Here is a 19,424-nt window from a genome sequence, read left to right on the forward strand (position 1 = left end):
TGTGCTTTGGTCTTTTCACTATTGATGGATGACCCTTGATGAATATATGTTTTCTTTTGCCTTTATTTCAGTATAGTTTGTTTTGTTCTTCTCTGGTTTATGCATCGCGTGCCACTCTTAAGGGAATCTTTGCCTCTCCTAATATAGAGATGCTTCATTTTCACATGAATGAGTGTGGTTTGCATTTAGAGCTTTAACCCCTTGCAGCTTAAATGGGCCACCCAGCACAAATGCGGCTCTGACTAGCCCTTTGTCATATGTAAGTATAAATCTGCACCAAGTTTTCAATGCGTGGGTGGTGGGGCATACCAACAGATTGCTCTATGTGTTTTATATCTAGTAGTTCTTATGTGGATTCCCTGGACTTTCTGCATAGAAAGTGATATTATTTCTGAAAAGTATCTGACATCCATCCTAATTATTGTTTCATAATTTGTGACACTAGATACTATTGATAAGAAGTTTCTATTAATCATGTTTAATAATATCACATTAAATGCGAATTTGTTAGATTTTTTTATAGAAGGTAAATAATGTGAAATTTTCATATTAGCCATTTTTTCCATACCATGTTTTAGTTATGTTTAAAGGAATGATGGTGTGAACATTCCCTGCTATAAAGAATGATTCTAGAGTATGCTGATATCTCTCAGTGAATGCCATAATATCTTTGAGGAATAGAAAAATGTCTGAAGTTCAAATTTATATTACTTAAAAATTCTTTGATAGTTTCATACATGTGTGCAATGCATTCTGGTAACATTCATCTCCCTCCCCCCTCTTACCTGCCTTCTGCCCCCATCATCATTCCTTGAACATGGTAAATGCTTACCTATATGTATATAGTGCAGGAACACATGAGTAGCCATGGTTACCACTGTCGCTTAGAATTACCGTTGGTTAAATATTTCCTAGATTAAGAAAAACATCAAGAGTTTCTGTTGGTATCATTTGATACCTGAATGGATACTGAATTTTATTTATATTTATTGGTTGCTTATTTGCTTGGTTGGTTTTTTGATATAGGATTTCTCTCTGTAGCCCTGGCTGTCCTGGAACTCACTTTGGAGACCAGGCTGGCCTTGAACTCACAGAGCTCTACCTGCTTCTTCCTCCTGAATGCTGGGATTAAAGGCATGTGCCATCACTACACGGCACTGAATTTTATTAAAAAATTTTATACTATTAAAGTAATTTAATCCTATGTTGTTTTGCTGATTTCTGTAATTTTTCACTATGTAATGAAAATATGTATATATTTCAAAATTAATATATATGTTGCAGGCACATGGATGTGTGTATAATCATGTGTTCAGGTGACATTTTGCCTGATGATGCCCACCTTATGCTCTAGTGAACCCATGAGACATATTGCATGGTGACCTCATAGCATCCTCGTTTGCTTGTGCTTAGTGATATTTAGACAGTGACGGCATCATCAAAGGACACAGCCCTTACACAGTTCCCCAGAAAGTACAGGGTTCTGTGTACAAAGCTGGATGGCTATGCCTTTCATAGCAGAAATCTTAGTTGAAGTGAAAATTAGACCTGCTTCCTCCAAATAAAAATGCCATTGTTATTTACCACAAAAAAATAAAAGCAAAAACATATTGCTAAATTCATTAGACTTTTTTGGCAAATATTGTGCTCAAAAGTGAAAGCAACTAAACTTTTCGTTCCTGTGTTATCATTTGACTTTCCTGTTAAGTTGCTTGCCACAAAATTACATAGTGGATTTTCCTGTTTTCTACTATGTGTGACATTTCTTATAAAACAGATTATGTATTTCTCCTGAATTTCATAGAAATTCACAAAGCTCCCAGTGGCAGATGGGAAGTGTGGGGTGAGCATTTACAGTTATTTAGTAGACAGATCTCTCTGGATTTTCTATTTCTCTTTTCTAAATTTTTCATTTTAATATTTTTTTAATTTAGCATGTAGAATTATGGGTTTCATTATGTTATTTTCATACGTACATATCCTTTTCATTTCACCCTTTTTATTTTTAACCAAGTTATTATAATTCTTTTAACATTGTGTATTTCATCTCATTTTCAAGTTTATTGAATTTATTTATAAATGGTGTTTGATTTAAAATGCTCCGACCTCTCTGTTTCTGCCTCTTTCTGCATCCTGTTAGCTCACCGGTCATCTTGCCTCTCTCACTCCCTACCTCTTCAGACTGTTGGGTTGTGCTTGCCTCATCCTCCCTCTGTGCTTTGCGTTTCCTCTGTTTTTAATCTTGGAATATCTAGTGTTTAGTGCTCGGCTCTTCTGTGTGTGTTCTGTATCTCTCCATTCCACAGTGCCTCGTTATCAACTTAATATCCAGGTTTGCAACATTAACTATAAAGCTTTTCTAACTTGAAGCCATTTGTAGCTGTACATTTTTTTTTAAAAAAAAAATGGTGGTTGAAGTTTCTTAGTAAATGGGTTTTGAGTCTCTTTTTGTTTATTGTTGAAATCTTTTAAATGGTTTCGTAACCCACATTGCATGCTTTTTGGTATATGTATGAAGTCGGTTTGCTCTGTAATATTTGTTCATGTGTTTTGAAACCAAGTTGCATTTTCAAATAGCTTTGGTGAGAGATTTGTATTTATCCATTGAACCAAATTAATCAATGTATTTAAATCCTTACCCATTTTTTCTTTTGCTTATATGGGTTTCTATTACAGATGTCATGCAATCTCATCCAGGGTTAGGGGTTTTTCAGTTCCTTCCTATCATTCAGTTCATGTTACAATTCAGATTTTGAAGTTACATTACCATGGAGATCCTGTATGGGTCAGTTTTGCTTCCTGACCAGTCATTCTTTTCCCCCCTAAGTAAGAACTGTCTTTATCCATAAAGTACCTCATACCTTGACACCTACGTGGCTCGCTTACCACATAGGTGAAGTTGCTCATTTTGGGAGTGTTGCATTTTCAATTTCATTGCTGTCCTTTCTGACATTGAGATTTTGCTCTGTAACTAGCTGGACTTGAAGTTTTTATTGCCTCTATCATCTGCCAGACTGATTCCTTGAAGATACATTTTTGTGAGCTTTCTGACAAGTCGAGTCTTGTTCCTGCCATCACTTCAGGTGCTTTTCTCTCCCAGACTCTGTCTTTATTTCTTTACTTTCTTAGATTTCTCAATTTTCTGTCCTCCTGTTTCTCCTTCTGAGAGCACAGGTGTGTCCTTCGTCTTTGCAGTGACCACCTTTGCTCTGTGGACATGTTCCCGTTGGCTAGAACCTCTCTCTTTTCTCATGAACAAACAAAAAGATGTGTGCCTTCTCACAGGTTTACCTCCTAGCTCACATGTGTAGTTCCCACACTCTGTATTTTTAACCTAGTTACTATCTCATTCCTCTTACCACTGAATGTAGTTTATTGCTGGTTACCTCTGCCACCATGTTTTTTTCTGTCGCTGTTGTTTTGGGGTGTTATTTTTGGTTTGTTTCTGTAGGAATGGTGTAGGAATGACACATTCTTTCATGCTTTCTTTAAAGCCTCTCCTGTACTGTAGCGTGCATACTATCATGACGACCAAAGCCCCTCGTGTGTTGTAGCATGTACACTATCATGTTGACCAAAGCCCCTCCTGTGCTGAAGCGTGCACACTATCATGATGACAAAAGCCCCTCTTATTCTGTTGTGTGTACACTATCATCAATCATAAAGACCAAGGCCACAGACTCTTAAGTAGAAATATTTTCTCTGTCTTTCACATCTCAGCTCTGTACGTTAGTAATTGGTCTGGTCGGTCTTTCCCCCTTGTAGACGACTTCCACAGAGTTCCTTCTCTAATGTGTTTTCATAATTCGTTCAGGTGATTTTCAACATCAATGTGTTCCTTTTTGCTTATTGGCTTTATTTTGTGCGTTTTTTTTAACTCAATTTCTTTTAGGTCTGCTGATTAGGATGTCCATTTAGTTCTTAATATGCAAGACTTTCTAGAAGATTAATTTGCTTCTCTTAAAGGTAGATTTCTTCCCTACAGTCCTTGTTAGATTTTCTGTACTAAATAGGGACCGTTTAAGAATATTCTAGTAGTGAATGTTGGAGAGCTACTGATCATCTTGTGTCTGTTTTTTTGGCTGGTAGATTCTTGTATAATCTGTTACATTTTTTAGCTCAGAACTTGTCTCATGTACTAATTCTTATTCTTTGGCATTAGCACAGGGCTCAGATTTCTATGGTAGCTGTGCCTTTGGATCTCTCTGTTGTATTAGTATTGACTGCCTGGAAATAATCGTTATGTAAGTCTTCATATTTAGGGTTTCATCACCATATAATTATGGTAAATATTTTCCCTAAGCAGAATTCATTTTCAGATGCAAGTTGATTTCTCATGGGCATTGCTGTTTTTCTTGTTCAGAGCCTCTGAGTGGGTCAGATTAGCAGCTCCTTATACTTAGCTGTAACTGTGCAGCTTGGCTGTCCCTCCCCCGTAAGCACTCTTGTAGTTAACTGTGTTTTGTCTTCCCATCTCATCCCACATGCCTGAGTGTTTATGGCAGGATGGTTTTCATGTTTGCCCAGTCTGTCATGTCATAGATTATTCTTCTGATCAGATATTCTAGGGTCACCACAAGGAAGTGGTGAGTCTATGTAGGGGGCCTTGGAAGTACAAAGTTCAGAGGGTGATCCCTGTCTTCTTAATTTCTTTGTGATGATGGGTAATTAATAATAATAACAGTAATATCAGTAAGCATATCATAGACTCACTGAAAGAATCAAGTGAAAAAAATTATGTTATAAATTTAACACAATGCTTGGGACAAATTAGTACCCAGTAAATGACCACATTTCACGCATGTCCTATGCACTAGAATACTAATATAAATGTCCCCTGCCCCAAAGTCGTATGTCAGAACCTCTTTTCCACTGTGATAATATCAATAGGTGGTGTCCTTTAAGAGATGAGTAGGGCCTGGAGGCTCTGCACGCCCTGCGAATGAAATGGATGCCCTTATAAAAGAAGCTTGAGGAAACCTGTCTGAGTCGTGTGTCCCCCGTCCCCAACGTGCCCCCCCCCGAGTCCTCCATGCAGGATGTTGGGTGCTGGGTGCTGAGTCTTACGTGCAGGATGCTGGGTGCTGGGTGCTGAGTCCTCTGTGCTGAGTGCTGATTCCTCTGCAGCATGCTGGGTGCTGGATGTAGAGTCCTCACGCAGTCTGGGTAGTCTCTTTTGCCAAATCTGCGGCTCGCCTTCGCCCATAAGTGCCAGGAACGCAGTATTTGCTCCAAGCAGCTTGAGCCACGTCTCAGTGGCTAGGAGCGCCTAATGCTCTGCCCTAGTGCCAGGGGACTCCCACCCCCACCCTGCTGCCAGTGCCTTGGAAGCTTCCCCATCTCTGAAGCAGCGGGTGAGCCCTCTCTACAAGGTCGGTCTGCTGGCAACAATCTGCAGTCACAATGTAAGCCTAATCTTTTGTTTTTCATAAGTTACTTTTTAAGGTATTCTGTTAAGTGCCACAAATGGCTAAGATGTATCATACCTCACACTCACAAAGTTTGAACCCTGAAAAATATTCTGGAGCAATGTGAGTATTCCCGTCTTTGGTCTGACACCGTTCTCGTCCCCACAGAAACAGAAACTACATGTCAGATTTTAATAGGCCATGCACATCTTAGACATTGACAGACCATGACTTTGTGCTTTAGGGAAGTGCGCACCACCACCTTGTGATGGAGAACCTTACAGAGAAATGACCTTTACACCCCCAGGTTCTGAGGCTGCAACTCCACAAGGTCACCCTTATGTCTTGGCAATCATGCATTATGATTATTCTGTTCATTGTACAGAAAACATAAGAAAATCTAAGGAGAGAAACTGCTAAAGAAAGCAGTATTTTCTTCTTACAAACTCAAAGCTAGAAACAAAGGTGCAGTTTGATTAAAATTACCTAATGGTCTCGAAACTAAGAAATGCTCACCTGGAACCGTGGCACACATGGGGATCACGGCATTCGCCTGTGGTCCAGAATCTAGGCTGCTGGTATGGAGAACACAGGGCGGGCGGCATGGACACGGTGAGGCTCACTCTTTATAGTGTTACGGCTGCTTGGTTTCAGATCTTGAAGCCTTGCTGAGCAGGAGGAGGAAGGAGGTAAGATGGACCACATGAGACTGGGAGCTGATAAAGGCCTTCCCAAGTTTGCTGGCATAAGGGAGAGGCTGTAGGCTTTGGGTCTTTCTTTTCAACATTTCATTAAGAACACCACCTACCGCTCTGTAGTATGGAGTTGCGTACTACAAAGGCAAAGCCGTCAACACTCAGGAGTATAGATGGAAAAGATTTGTGCTCTTTCTTCATTCTTTGAGTAAGCTTTTGATTGAAGGATGGTGCATTAAGAAATATGTACAAATACTGAAATTTCGGGTTGATTTATGTTTTTGACACGTGAACCCATCCATACAGCCAATGTTGAGGCCAAGACTTCAGAGAGCAGCACCAGCTCCCCAGTAGCACCCCTAGTGTGTCCCCTGCTTGGCAGAATCTCCACTCCCCATTGGATTGGCACTGTCTGGATTTCTGTCTTTATAGACTGCTTTTGAACCTATATCCTGCGAGGTGATGGTGGAGCTGGTAAGATAGAGAGCTTCAGGCAGTAGTGGTCCCGAAGTTTGTTCCTAATGAATTGGCTCTAAAAGAAAGTGAACTGTAGGAAGAAAACTGAAGCTAGCCCGTGAATTTAGTAACTATTGTTTGGCTGTCCGTTACATCCTCCACACTGGATTGTTCATGAGGTAGCAATGATGAAGGGAACATCCTTGGCTCTTGTCCTTGTTGCCTTTGTAGTCACAAGACTGGGAATCAAGTGGTAAGAAAGGAAGAGCACCCAGCATCACAAGAGTGGGAAGAAGGTGGAGAGGAAGTCACTGCCTACTAAAGAGCAGGCGGGGTGTGGGGGGGGGAGTGGCAGATGGAAGGGGCAGTAGAATCTGTTCATCCAAGTTCAACTTCAGTGAAACTGTAGAGAACTGGGAGTGAGGAGAGACGAGAGAAGCAACGGGTATCAAGGGCATGGCTGCCCTGTCCTTCAGATCTCAAAGGAAGCTCGGACTTGAGATGCTTCCCTGACACCAGGATTGAACAGAAGGAAGGTTTGAGGGAGGAGAAGGGAGTGATCAGGTTCTTGCTGATGGCTGAAACAGCAGAGGCCACAGCGATGAAAGCGGGCTCTTGAAACAGAATCCACCATTCAGGAGGCTGTTTGTCAGTCCCCTTCCCCATAACACATATACACACACACAATATACACACATACACACACACATACACACACATATATACACACATACCAATAAAACACAAAATTCATGTGCTTTTTCTCCTGTGTGTGTGTGTGTGTGTGTGTGTGTGTGTGTAGCAGTGTATCACACGTGTGTACATACATGTGTGTCTCCATGAGTGTATGAGGGCAGAGGATAGCATGTCTTTCTCACAGGCTCCCCTGCCCCAGTGTTTGAGTTTGGAAGGTCCCTGGCTGAATCAGGAACTCACTAATAGGCTAGACTGGCTGGCCAAGGGAGCTTGTGTCTATGCGTCTCAACCAACCCTTATACTGGAGTTACAAGTAGACAGTCACACTTAGCAATTAAAAAAAGCATAGATTCTCGTGCCTCTGTGGCGGGCACTCTCTTGACTGCACCATCATCCCCTCAGTGACCTGCCCTTCTTTTTATGGCTAGAAATCAACAAATTTCCAAGTAGCTAGTTGGATGAAAAATCAATTCATGTCTGTTAAATCTAACCCTTAACTCATGAAGCTTTGTAGTGGAACAGTGCTTCTGTATCACAGTGGCAGCCTCAGAGGTGGGGGAGGGGAGCTTTTAAGCAGCGTTTCTCAACCTGTGGGGTGCGATCCCTTTGGTAAACCTCTGTCACCCAAAATATTTGCTTTACTATTCATGACAGTAGCAAAATTATATTTATAAAGTGGAAACGAAATAGTCTTATGGTTGGGGGTCAACCACAACCTGAGCGACTATACTAAAGGGTCACAGCGCTAGGAAGGTTCAGAACCACTGGCGTTGAGGACCTGAGCTCTTTTATTCCGTACATCGACCCCTTTCTGTCATTTCTCGCCCCATTCTATAAAATACAGTTTATTAGAACATGTACATTATCTCCATGGAAATATTTATAAAGATGTTATTTATTCCTCCATGCGAGCAATATATTTCCGGGATGCAGGATGTGAAGGAGGAAAGTCATGTCACTTAATTTTGTCACCTACTCTTTCTTCATGGCCCACAGATCGCTCAGTGCAGCGGCAATAGGAAAGCTGGCCTCTGTCATTAGCAGAGAAGCCTGTCAACTTTTTGTCTGCAATGGAATATTTTTCAGATAAAGTTATCAAGGAAAATTACTAAATTTCAATCAGCTTCACAGGTAACTTCAGGTCAGGAGTAATCCCATTCAAAAATAACACAACTGTAGCATTTGGCCAGCAGCGAGCTGGAAACAGAGTTTGGCTGAAATTATAGTACTTCAGAAATTACGCACTAAGATCTTTTTCATAGAAAAACATCTCGCCTTCCACAGTGGAACATAGAAAACTGCGTCCATCACCAACTGGTCTCAAGGCAGCGATTACTTCCCTCCACAAGCAATGGCCACATATGGCCACCGAGCCACAGTCCCAAGGAACCCTGCTCCTCCCATGGGAACAGGCAGGAGCCACCCGTTTGCTTCTGGTGTGTCATTAACGATCCTCCATCCTTTAAAAGAGATCAGATGACCTTGGGCTTGAGATATGTGCTAGAACTCAGAACGCCATGTCAGTTGGCTATAGCCATAGTGCAAGTTTGGTTTTCATCTTCGTGGGGCGGAGGATAGTTCTTATGACTCCATTTCTGTGTCCATGTTTCAGCATCACAAGATGTTCTTATGTGGAAAATCTATCCAGGGATGATTCATTTTCTCTGAATAGAAACCTTCAAATCGGCAACTCCAAAAGTAGACATTTATCTGTCTTTAACAGAGACAGATATATTATATATTATAACCGGAGAACAGTATGCGATATTTTAAAGAGGAGTCATAAAAGTATAGGGTTTATTAAGAATGCAGGAGCCTAAAAGAAAATATGAATTTACATAAGAATGTCATTAGGGTTGGTGGTTTGGATGCTGCAACCAATAATTTTCGTCATTCAATATCCCAGTGATTATTAAATTAATCTGCAACTCAAGCAGCAATCGAAAACAACTCAGCCCATATTTTCTGGGCATTTGTGACTGTCAACAAGTTTACAAAAGTCACTGTCTAAGAGGGGTGTGAAGTTTTATGATTTTTCCAGGACGTTTCTTTACCTCTTGATAACCTCACCCCCTTGGGTAAGGAAGTGAGCCGATCCACAGGGTTTTCCTTGGAAGAAGAATCGGTTGTAAAGTGCAATACCTGGAGGCTGCTGAAAGTAATTAATCAAAAATAGAACTTTAAGTACGTGTCACGGTTTGAAGGCGAGAGCCTCCAATGCCTTGTTATATTTCAACACTGGTAAGCTACCAATTCCTAAGGTAAAGTGGGTTCCTTTCTTCTTGTGTTTTAGCATGTGATTTTCCTTCTGGTAACATCACTCATCGCTTTTCATAAAAATTCCACTGCCATCAGTTTCACTCCGGGATGTGTGCACAGATTTGCTCATCTTCCTGCGAGCGCCCAGAGCCTTGGCTCCAGTCTCCTCTCTCACCACTCCGCACACGCCTTGCACTTATCCCCTAAACTCAAGGAAAGTAATTGCTCTCGAAGCTGTGTTGACATGCTCCGTGGGCTACAGTTCAGAAGACCGTAGTTCAGAGATTCTATGTTCTTAGGGAGGACTCCAATTTCCTGTTGAGGTCTCACGCTGGGTGGGCAATTTACCCGGTGTGCTCAGGCTCCCGGGGCAGAGCTGCAGGTGTGTTCCTTCCCTGGCTGCCTTCTGTGAACCACCTGTAAAATGGACATGTTGCAAAATGTGAGTGGAACCAGTACTGAGAAGGGTGAGCATGAGAGGCCGGGCCACCACACCTAGCAGCACATAGACCCGAACCAGTTGTTTAAATGCTCTGAGTTTCCTGTTTGCTCACCTCAACATAGACAATGCTAATTTTTGTTTGTTTGATTTTTTAAGAGGTACAGGGTCTTAGGATTTGTTTAGTTGGTAAATCACTTGCCCTGTAAGTACAAGAACCTGAGTTCCACCCCAAGAAGCCCCATTCAAAGGAGGGGGCTGGATGTATTGGCAAACGCAATGATACCAGCACTGGGAAGGTAGAGACAAGAGGATCCCTGGGCCTTGCTAGCCAGCCAGTCTATCTCAATTGGTAAACACCGGGTCAGTGAAGAGCCCCATCTCAGGGGTCTGGACAACATTACCTGGGATGACACCTAAGGCTGTCCTTCAGCCCCCACACATATGTGCATCCCCATGTATATATCCTCCACAACACACTTTTTGAAACTATGTGTAGTGAAGCACAGTTAATAAAAACTCCGAGACAGAAATTGGGGTTCAACCTGAAGGTCAGAAAAGGAAAACAGCCAGCCACGGGCTCTTACCCAAAAATGGTAATCCTGCCTTCAGGAATCTCGAAATGAACCTGAGTCTGAGAGCTGCCTCCTCCCATTTTATAATCCTCTCTAGTTCTGGGATTAAAGGCATGCACCACTACTGCCTGGTTTCTATGGCAAGCTACTGTGGCTACTGGGATTAAAGGTGTGTATCATTACTGCCTGGTCTGTAAGGCTGGATAGTGTGGCTGTTTTACTCTCTGATCTTCAGGCAAGCTTTATTTATTAAAATACAAATGTAATGCCACTACAATGTTGTCCTCATACTTAGTGCTTTAGCAAACAGCAAACGTTTTTGTCAATTGGAAGGTTTTTGGTTTTTGTTTTTTTTTTTAAAAGAGCACAGTCTACCCTCTCTGTGCTAACAAGGATACAGGAAAACCACAGGATTCTAGGCAGCCTCCTCTTCCAGATCTCTCAGATTGAAGGTCAAATTCAGTTTCTGTCAGGAAGAATAGACAGTGGGGACTTTGCTCCAGTGAGCCTTCACCAGATAGAGCAGCTCTTGGGTTTTTGTTGTTGTTTGTTTGTTTGCTTGGCCCTTTTTTGTGTCTACTTGACAGCTCTTTAGAAAAATTTGGAATTCTTAACTTGAAGCTACACATAGCCAATGATGTTCAAATACTTCATTAACCAAATTAGATCCAGACTTTGCCAGTGGGAGAACACTGGTGTCATGAATAATGTAATTGTAGGTGTTAAAATGTAACAGTTTTAACCGCTTCATTGGAAGCCTACACTAATGGGGCTGAAATACTTTGTATCTTTTGCTCTAAAGAGTCTTAAGAGCCAAATATCTGTCCCCAATTTTGTTTGAAACTAGCAACTGCTTGTGATTTGTTTTCCCACCGCATAGGCAATGGCCTTCTCAAACCAACCCTTAATTTTAAAATAAACCAGCTTTCTTCTCTACAGGGACAGTGGCACCAGTGACCCCTCTGTGGTGACAGTGGGCTGGATTCCCAGCTTTCGCCATCACTGGGACAAAATACCTGGCCAAAGTAGCTCAGGGAAGGAAGACTTGATTTTGGCTCGGTGAGGAGGGGGCGGCACAGCCACAGGAGTGAGGGGCATCTGGTCACGCTCCATCCACAGCTAGGGAGCAGGGAGAGATGGTGTTGGTGCTCAGTTGGCCTTCTCCTTTTTGTAGTCTGGTATTCCAGCCCAAAGTATGGTGCTCCCTACAGTGTAGGTCCTCCCCCACAAATGAACTAATTGAAAACCTCACAGTGATGTCAGAGATGGAGATCTATCTTCTAAGCATTTCTAGATTCTGTTTCTAAGTTGACAGTGTGAGCAGCACAGGGCCCCGGCATCCGTCTTCCCTCCTATTGCCCCTTAGCATTCTTTGTGACTTGAAATTGAAGATCCGAAGATATTTCACGCTTTGAATTTTCCACTGCCACATACAAGTAGCATTAGAAGAACGGCACTCTCCTCTACCCCTGCAGTGTCTTCTGCTTCCTCCCTCTTCTGCCTCTCACAAAGTAAGTGGTAGTAACTTCTAGATCCTAAAAGTGGTGTCAGTCTATCACAAAAGATTAAAACCATGGCTCTGTAAAACCCAACTCTTTCCCAACAACTCGCCATATATCAAGGCTCTGCCCCATCATAAAAGCCTGTTTTCCTTTTTGTTTTACTGCAGGAGTGGGGCCAAGCTGGAGGAAGTCAATGCTTGCTCTTCCGACCAGCAGCCTAATTAGGGCTTTGTGTGTGTGTGTGGCTGCTAAAACTGCCTCGGCTTGATGCATTCACAGGGGAGAGGAGGGACCAATGCTTGTCTTGAGAGTTTTGATGTTGAAAATATCATAAGATGGATATACATGACCAAAAAGTATGATAAATCAAGATTAAAACCTAGGAACATGAATTGAGCTCACCTGCAATCCCAGAATTTGGGAGGATTGCTGTAAGTTCAAAGCCCAGCCTGGGCTACATAGTAAGTTTCAGGACAGCCTAGAATACAATGTGAGACCCTAGCTCAAATAAATAAATAAATAAAATTTAAAAAGCAAAAGCAAACCACTCTGATGGACTTTTTCCCAGTCACACTCAGCTCAACGCTGCTCTTTTCTGGGACAGAAGCATCACTGATTCCCTTCCTCAGATGCTCGAAGGATAAAAGAGCACCCAACTTCCAGGTGATTACAACTTTGAGAAGCCGGATGGTGTGGACGCTGTTATGTAGGTGTTGCTATCTTGGCTTGCTCTTTGATAAGCCACGTTTGGAGGGGTTTAATACAGGAAGCGTTGGGAATTACTGTTTTCTCTCCTGAGTCCACTGTGGAAAATAAAAGGGTTCACGTCTGTAATGATGGGGCAGGTCTCTACCTGATAGGAATTAGTCGTGCGAACAGTTTCCCATTTGTACGTTTCTTAACGTGTGGGAAAGCGGGGTGGGAACATATGTACACCTGGCCAGGCTTACTACACAGGGAGGCTTTCCCCTTCCATGCCGGAGGGTAGGAGACCAGCAGAGCCAGGGAATATTTTTAGAATGTTTATTTGCATGTGGGATGGAGAGCACAGAGCTGTCTCCACACAACTGAGGTTTGCAAGTTGCTTTTCTGCGGTGCATTGTCTGCATCCGGGTGGTGGTGTATGCCGTGACCCCCGCCATTGCTCCCTCAAAGAGCCGTCTGTCTTCCCTCCCTGCTCTGCCCAGTACTGCACCTGAAGTGGCTTAGTGAGTCGCCAGAACCCTATAGATGTGTGTTTATTACCTCTCCAGCTTGCCCCCATTTGTTTAACTTGGAAAGAGTTGATATATTCCTATGGGTATTAAGACCCATCTGATGTGTTAAAGGAACTCAGAGGATCAAAGCCGCAATGCTACTTCAAATGCAGCGCGCCGAATAGAGAAGCAATTTCGAGGCACAAACCACTTTTTACAAGGGACATTCTGTGTACTCAGAAGGAAATTCATTTCAAAAAATTTGTTTTGAGACAGAGTCCCAAAGTGTAGCTAAGACTGGCCTTCAATTCATACTCCTCTTGCCTCAGCCTCTGAAATTTGGGGTCTTAAGTATGTACCACCATGCTCTACAGGAATTCATTTAACTTGGAAGCAGATGCTGCAGTGTTTGCTACCTCAGGCAACCTCCACGTCCGTCTTCTGGAGAAACTCTTTTGACTCTGACAAGAAAACTCTTTGACTACTGAGACTGGATGAAGCCAATGGTTTCTAGACATGGTTTGTGTCTAGAAAGATGCTGTCCAGGTACCTTCCCAAGCACACTGGGCCCTCATAGAGGAGGGAAAATGGGCAAAGAGGTCCCGGATGGAGAGGAACTAGAGAGAAGGATGGTCAGAGGAAGAAGAGAGCAAGGAGTTTAAGATCGTAAGAAAACCAAGTGTGTTTCTCCTTAATGGTTCCATCTGGGAAGGAGGTCTGCCCTGTGATCTTGACCACTTCAGGAGCTCTGAGCCTCTGTCAGTTTTGAGAGGTGAACTTTCCAGAATGCCTATCTTTTTCTTTTGTTAAGAGGATTACATTTATCTTGCTTCTTTTCCTTCCGCTACTTCTTTTGAATTCTTTTAGAAATAATTCCCTACATGTGTGCTCTAATCACATTACTTTTCTTCTCTCTCGACTCAAACTCTCCCACATCTCCCCTACTCACCCTCAAATTCATGATCATTTCTAGTTATTGTTCTCTCTTTTCCAGAATGCCTATCTTTTTCTTTTGTTAAGAGGATTACATTTATCTTGCTTCTTTTCCTTCCGCTACTTCTTTTGAATTCTTTTAGAAATAATTCCCTACATGTGTGCTCTAATCACATTACTTTTCTTCTCTCTCGACTCAAACTCTCCCACATCTCCCCCCTACTCACCCTCAAATTCATGATCATTTCTAGTTATTGTTCTCTCTCTCTCTCTCTCTCTCTCTCTCTCTCTCTCTCTCTCTCTCCCTCTCTCTGAGTCCATTTAGTGTTACTGTATGTGTATGTTTTAGAGACAGGTTTTGGAGACTCAGATAACTTAGCAGGATGCTCACCCCCAGAGGAGACGGATTCTCCCACTCTCGGTAGCCAGTGGGTGCTTGGAGCTCTTCCTGTTCTTGTACTTTATCTACGTTTTACCGTGGAGAGAGCTGAGGCTCAGGCTCACAGCAGTGAAGTACCCTGCCCCATGGAGAGCTCAGAAAGGTACAAAAGGTTTGCTCTGTTGTCCCTGGATGGTGGAACATCTCAGTGGGCATCTGTTCAGACCCTTTTCAGTCATGGTCCATGTAGCTACATCTCAACATAATATCTACCCTGGTTTTAATTCTTCCTCATGGCAAGCAAATGTCTCTATATCCCAGATGGCCACCATTGACAGGCCAAAGTACAATTTTACCCAAGTCTAGCTTGGTGAGACAGTGGATTTACTGCTTATTTCTCCATTATAGTGATTGGTTACTTATAGCAATGTGGACAGCCCTAGTTAGCTGGGATATATTAGCCCGTCATGGAAGCAACCTCATGGCAGTTGTGCTGTGGACTAGGGCTCCTCCCCTCCTCTTCTCCCTGGGAAGTGTCAGTCCTCCATTGCCATCGACCTGGTTAGCTCTATGTTCTTCTGCTCTTGTTGCCATGACTGCCAGGGGCAAAGCCCATGATGATATCACATTAGGTCCAAAGGACATTCTGTCTTACAACACCCTTGACCACTAAAAAGAGTATAGCTTAGTTTCTGTGAAGAATTTCACAATATGGATATCATTGGCAAGAACTACATGCTGTTTAAGAGGAAAATCTCCACAGTGCATCCCTGGGTAGTTCTTTCCCAGCAATGGCCACTCTGTTTAATAATCATCTCATGCTTCTTCCTTCACAGCAGGTGAGGTTGCTTGAACTAGAAGTAGAAATTACTCGCCTGGTACTGTGAAAACTGCGTCAGAGTTTTTATTGTCACCATCTTCTCCTCGGTGACCATTGCTAGTCAGTGACTTCACCCTTCACTGTGGTGTACTGGCCTATAAAACCAAAATGCTAAGGTGTTCGGAGGTTTTCTGTGGCTACAACAGGATATAATTATACAAGAGCCTTCATCTGGCCTTGCATTTAGTGGGTGCTTGATAGTTGGGAGTTCTTCTAGATTTACTATACGAAGGGTGTGCGTTAATGTCTGTACCTCTGGTGCTGAGAATTTCCTTTGGAAGGATGAGTTGAGGGGGTGGGGTATGGTGGGGTTGGTGTGTGCTCCTAGCACTGAGTGGGGGTGGGGGGTTTGATGTGCGTTCCTAGCATTGAGTGGGAGTGTGAGGGGCTTGGTGTGTGCTCCTAGCAGTTGAGACACCTGCTATTTTGTATGGTATCCAAAAACAAGCATCTGTTTTTAACAACAATGGGATTTCGGATTCCTAAGAGCTGATAAGAACTTTATGAACGTTGCTCAAGGATAAAGGAGGTTCACAGAGGACTGGAATTATCTGCAGTCCCAAAGGAAGAGTCCCAATGCTGACTCTGATGTCCAGTTCACACACTGCTTCTACACAGGTGGTCACTTTAATGTAACTTAACAAAATAAATAGACATTTACAAAACAGGATTCACAAGCAAGATACATTCTAGAACTCTCATTAGGAAGCTGGCTGTGCTATGTGTGGCCCCACAGCCGGCCCTGATTTATGGTCCTAATATGGTTCCTCCCAGCTCTTTGCCATGCTGCTGGGTTGGACTAAATCACTTGATGTTAGACTTTCCACCAGCTCTAAAGGTCAGATCTTCCCTTTGTTCTGCGGATTTGATCTAGAGAGACCCCTTAGTGGATTTGCTCGGGATGATGTTCTGAAAGTTGCTCTCTGAAGAGACCCCTCTGCCTCCCCACTCTCTCGTGGCTCTCTCAGCCCTCTCTCTTGCTCTTAAGGAAGTTCTTCCCCAGACTCTAAAGCAGTGGTTCTCAACTTTCCTAATGCTGCAACCCTTTAACACAGTGCCTCATGTTGTGCTGACCCACAACCATACAATTATTTTATTGCTATCTCCTAACTGTAATTTTGCGGCCGTTATGGGTCAGAGTGTTAATGTCTGAGATGCAACCCCCAAAGGTTGAAAACTGCCACTGTAGAGGGAAGCTGCTCCCTCCTTTTAAGGGACCATCATGTTTAGGTCTGCTTGTATTCTATGCTTCTGTCTCATGCTCTCCTTGCTACCTTAGGGTCCCATCTTGGCCTTCAGGGCCTCTCATTCTGATACACCCCACTGAAGGAAGTTTTCCATCAGTTTCCCTTCTGAACGACCGGTCGCTGCTGTTGCCTTCTTTTGAGAGTGCCCATTCTCATCCTACTGCATCTCTCTCTGCTGCTGAAGTCCTCATTTTCCTATGGCAGTTCCCTTTCTTCTCCTCGTCTTTGCTTGGACTTTCTTTTGTGTCACAAATACCCTTTTGCTCTCTTTCCCTGCTCCCTCAGCACCTCTGCTCCTTTCCTGGTCTCCTAGCTAGTTTTTTTGTTTGTTTGTTTTTCTGTGTTGACTCTCATAGCACCTTATTTACATATATACAAATACTAAACTTAGGATCCATATAGGAAGGGGAACATGAAATTATCTTTCTGAGTTTTGTGTACCTCACTGCTTGCCTTGCACGCATACACACACACACACACACACACACACACACACACACACATGAGAAAAATGTACAGAAAACAAAGTAAAAACCATATGCTATAGTACCACTCAGAGTAAAGAGACAGATCAGTACATATTCAGGTTCCACAAGCACATGGCCTGGGTCTGAAGCCTGGTCCCACTTACTGCTTCAGTAGTTTGGGACGAATTTCTCATTTCCCGTGCATAACATGGGGGTAGTAGACTTCATGCTGCTGCATGCTACAGCATGCTTCTGTAATTCTAACCCTCTTTTTGTGTGCAAACTGGCTTCTTTCTTATCCAACTGGTTTCTTTGTACTTAACACAGTCTATAGGAAAATAACGTCTTCTTTATGTCATGCATGGTGGTCAGCTTTCCAAAAGCAATTATTGATAATCAGAATCTATACTTCTGGGCATTAGTTGGACTTCCTGGCAGTTCTGTCTGGTGCTTTCCTATTTAAGCACATAAACTTAATTCATACAGAGCCTGCAGAGGCTGGTGACAAGCTAAAGAGTAGATCAGGACTGTGATTGCTCCCTCAATGGAACACAGTAATCCCAGTTCGTTTCTGGTCATTGCAGAATTGTCAGGTTACAAGCAGGGACTCTCTCGAGCCCACACCATGACTCTGACACCTATTAGCCATGCCATCTAAGCCAAGGGTACCTCTTTTGTAATTTGTAAGTAATGTTACCCTTTTCGTTGAAGTTCGTACCAAACTGAACAATCAGTGCATAAATATTGGATTCATGTTCACCGTGGTTTAAAAAAGTGTGCTGGGGGCTGGGCTCACTAGCATCACCCCCAATATGGTCAGATATCAGTCGTGTTCAGGCTATTGCAAGAAAACCTGGTGGGAGAGCCAACAACTACTGCTTTCTGGTAAAAACACTGTTGGAAATAACTTGTTTTGGAAACCTTCATGGGAAGATCGGGGTCCTGCTTGCCTGCAGAGTTTGTTTGAGGTCAGAGGTCTTCCTGTGGTGGTGGCATGGCAAAAGTGCCCAGTGAGCAGTAGCTGATGGTAGCTGTGGTGGTCATGGCCACCTTAGTGGTGGGTGTTTGGGCTTGACGTCCAGCAGGCCGGTTTGGAGAAGTGTTAATGGTTGCTGCTCTGTCCTTTGCAAGATCTTCAGAAGTCGTTCAGGTTCCTTCTGTTGATGAGTCCTCATCTATTAATCATACAGATAATAGCGTGTGTGTGTGTGTGTGTGTGTGTGTGTGTGTGTGTGTGTGTGTGAAGGTTAAAAGGGAATTGCTCTTGAAAACACTTGGCACTAAGTAAACGCTCCATAAATGCAGCTATTACTGTCATTATTTACAAGAAAAGACTCTAATAGTTCCAGGGAAAGTATTTAACGAATTCCTGACTCTTCTTAAGGGATTAAAAGAAAATTATTCATGTCATAATTAACGTGATTTACTGACAACCCTAGGAGGAAAAGAAAAGAATAAACTTTGAAAAGCTCAAATAATAGCCAAATTTCAAAAATATCTTTTCTTCTCGGCCCTTTTACCATCCACTTTTTCCTTCAATTGAAAGGACACCTATTTCCCTGCCATTTTGTTTGTGGGATTTTCCCCCTCTTCCAGTGTCTCAAACAGGAAAAACTATCCCCTGCCACCTACCTTGGGCTGACAGCGCCAAAGAACCTCCTGCCCAAGTTGTGTTCAAGGTGTGGGACAGCACCATCAGTGCCAGCAAAACCCCGGAGGGTGACAGGAAGGCACAGTGACGTCAATTACTGATGCATTTTTGTCTCTGGTAATAAATACCCTTGTATTCTGCAGACAAAGTTTGTTCCGACTTTTTGAGTGCTCTTCCTTATGAGCCAGCCAAAAATGCAGAGCCATTATATGTTCATTGTAAGTATTTTAAAATAAATACCTGTGATAATGAAAATACTGGTGCTGCCTCTTCTTGGTACCTAACGGAGACAATGAAGACCCATTTCCCATATTAGTAAAATGAAGCAAAGGAGGTTTTGGCCAGTCTGGGTCTTGAACTGTCCCAGGTAGACCTGTCAAAAGCCAGGCTTATGGTTTCTAAGACCGAGCTGCTTAAGAGCAACGTTTTCCAACCACAAAATGCCCAACTGGGTGATGGCCTTCATGTGGAATTTAACAAGCAGATTGCTTAATAGCCTTTCATTTACAATGACAGAAAGCTCAGCTCAAGAAAGCTAAGTAAAAAGAAACATCGAGATGTTGGCTTCAGGTAAGGCTTATTATAGTTTTCCAGAGGTCTGGACTAAGACCCAGGTTTTCTCTAGGATAGTGGTTCACATT

General features: G+C 42.8%; 1 protein-coding gene across 2 annotated transcripts in view; it reads left to right on the forward strand.

Annotated features, from left to right (window-relative positions):
- Cacna2d3 (calcium voltage-gated channel auxiliary subunit alpha2delta 3) overlaps positions 1-19,424 on the forward strand; it is an 837,667-nt gene that overhangs the window by 793,792 nt on the left and 24,451 nt on the right. The window lies entirely within an intron of this gene.

This window comes from Myodes glareolus, chromosome 5, assembly GCF_982192425.1.
Source record: "Myodes glareolus chromosome 5, mMyoGla1.1, whole genome shotgun sequence".
Classification (NCBI taxonomy): Eukaryota; Metazoa; Chordata; class Mammalia; order Rodentia; family Cricetidae; genus Myodes; species Myodes glareolus.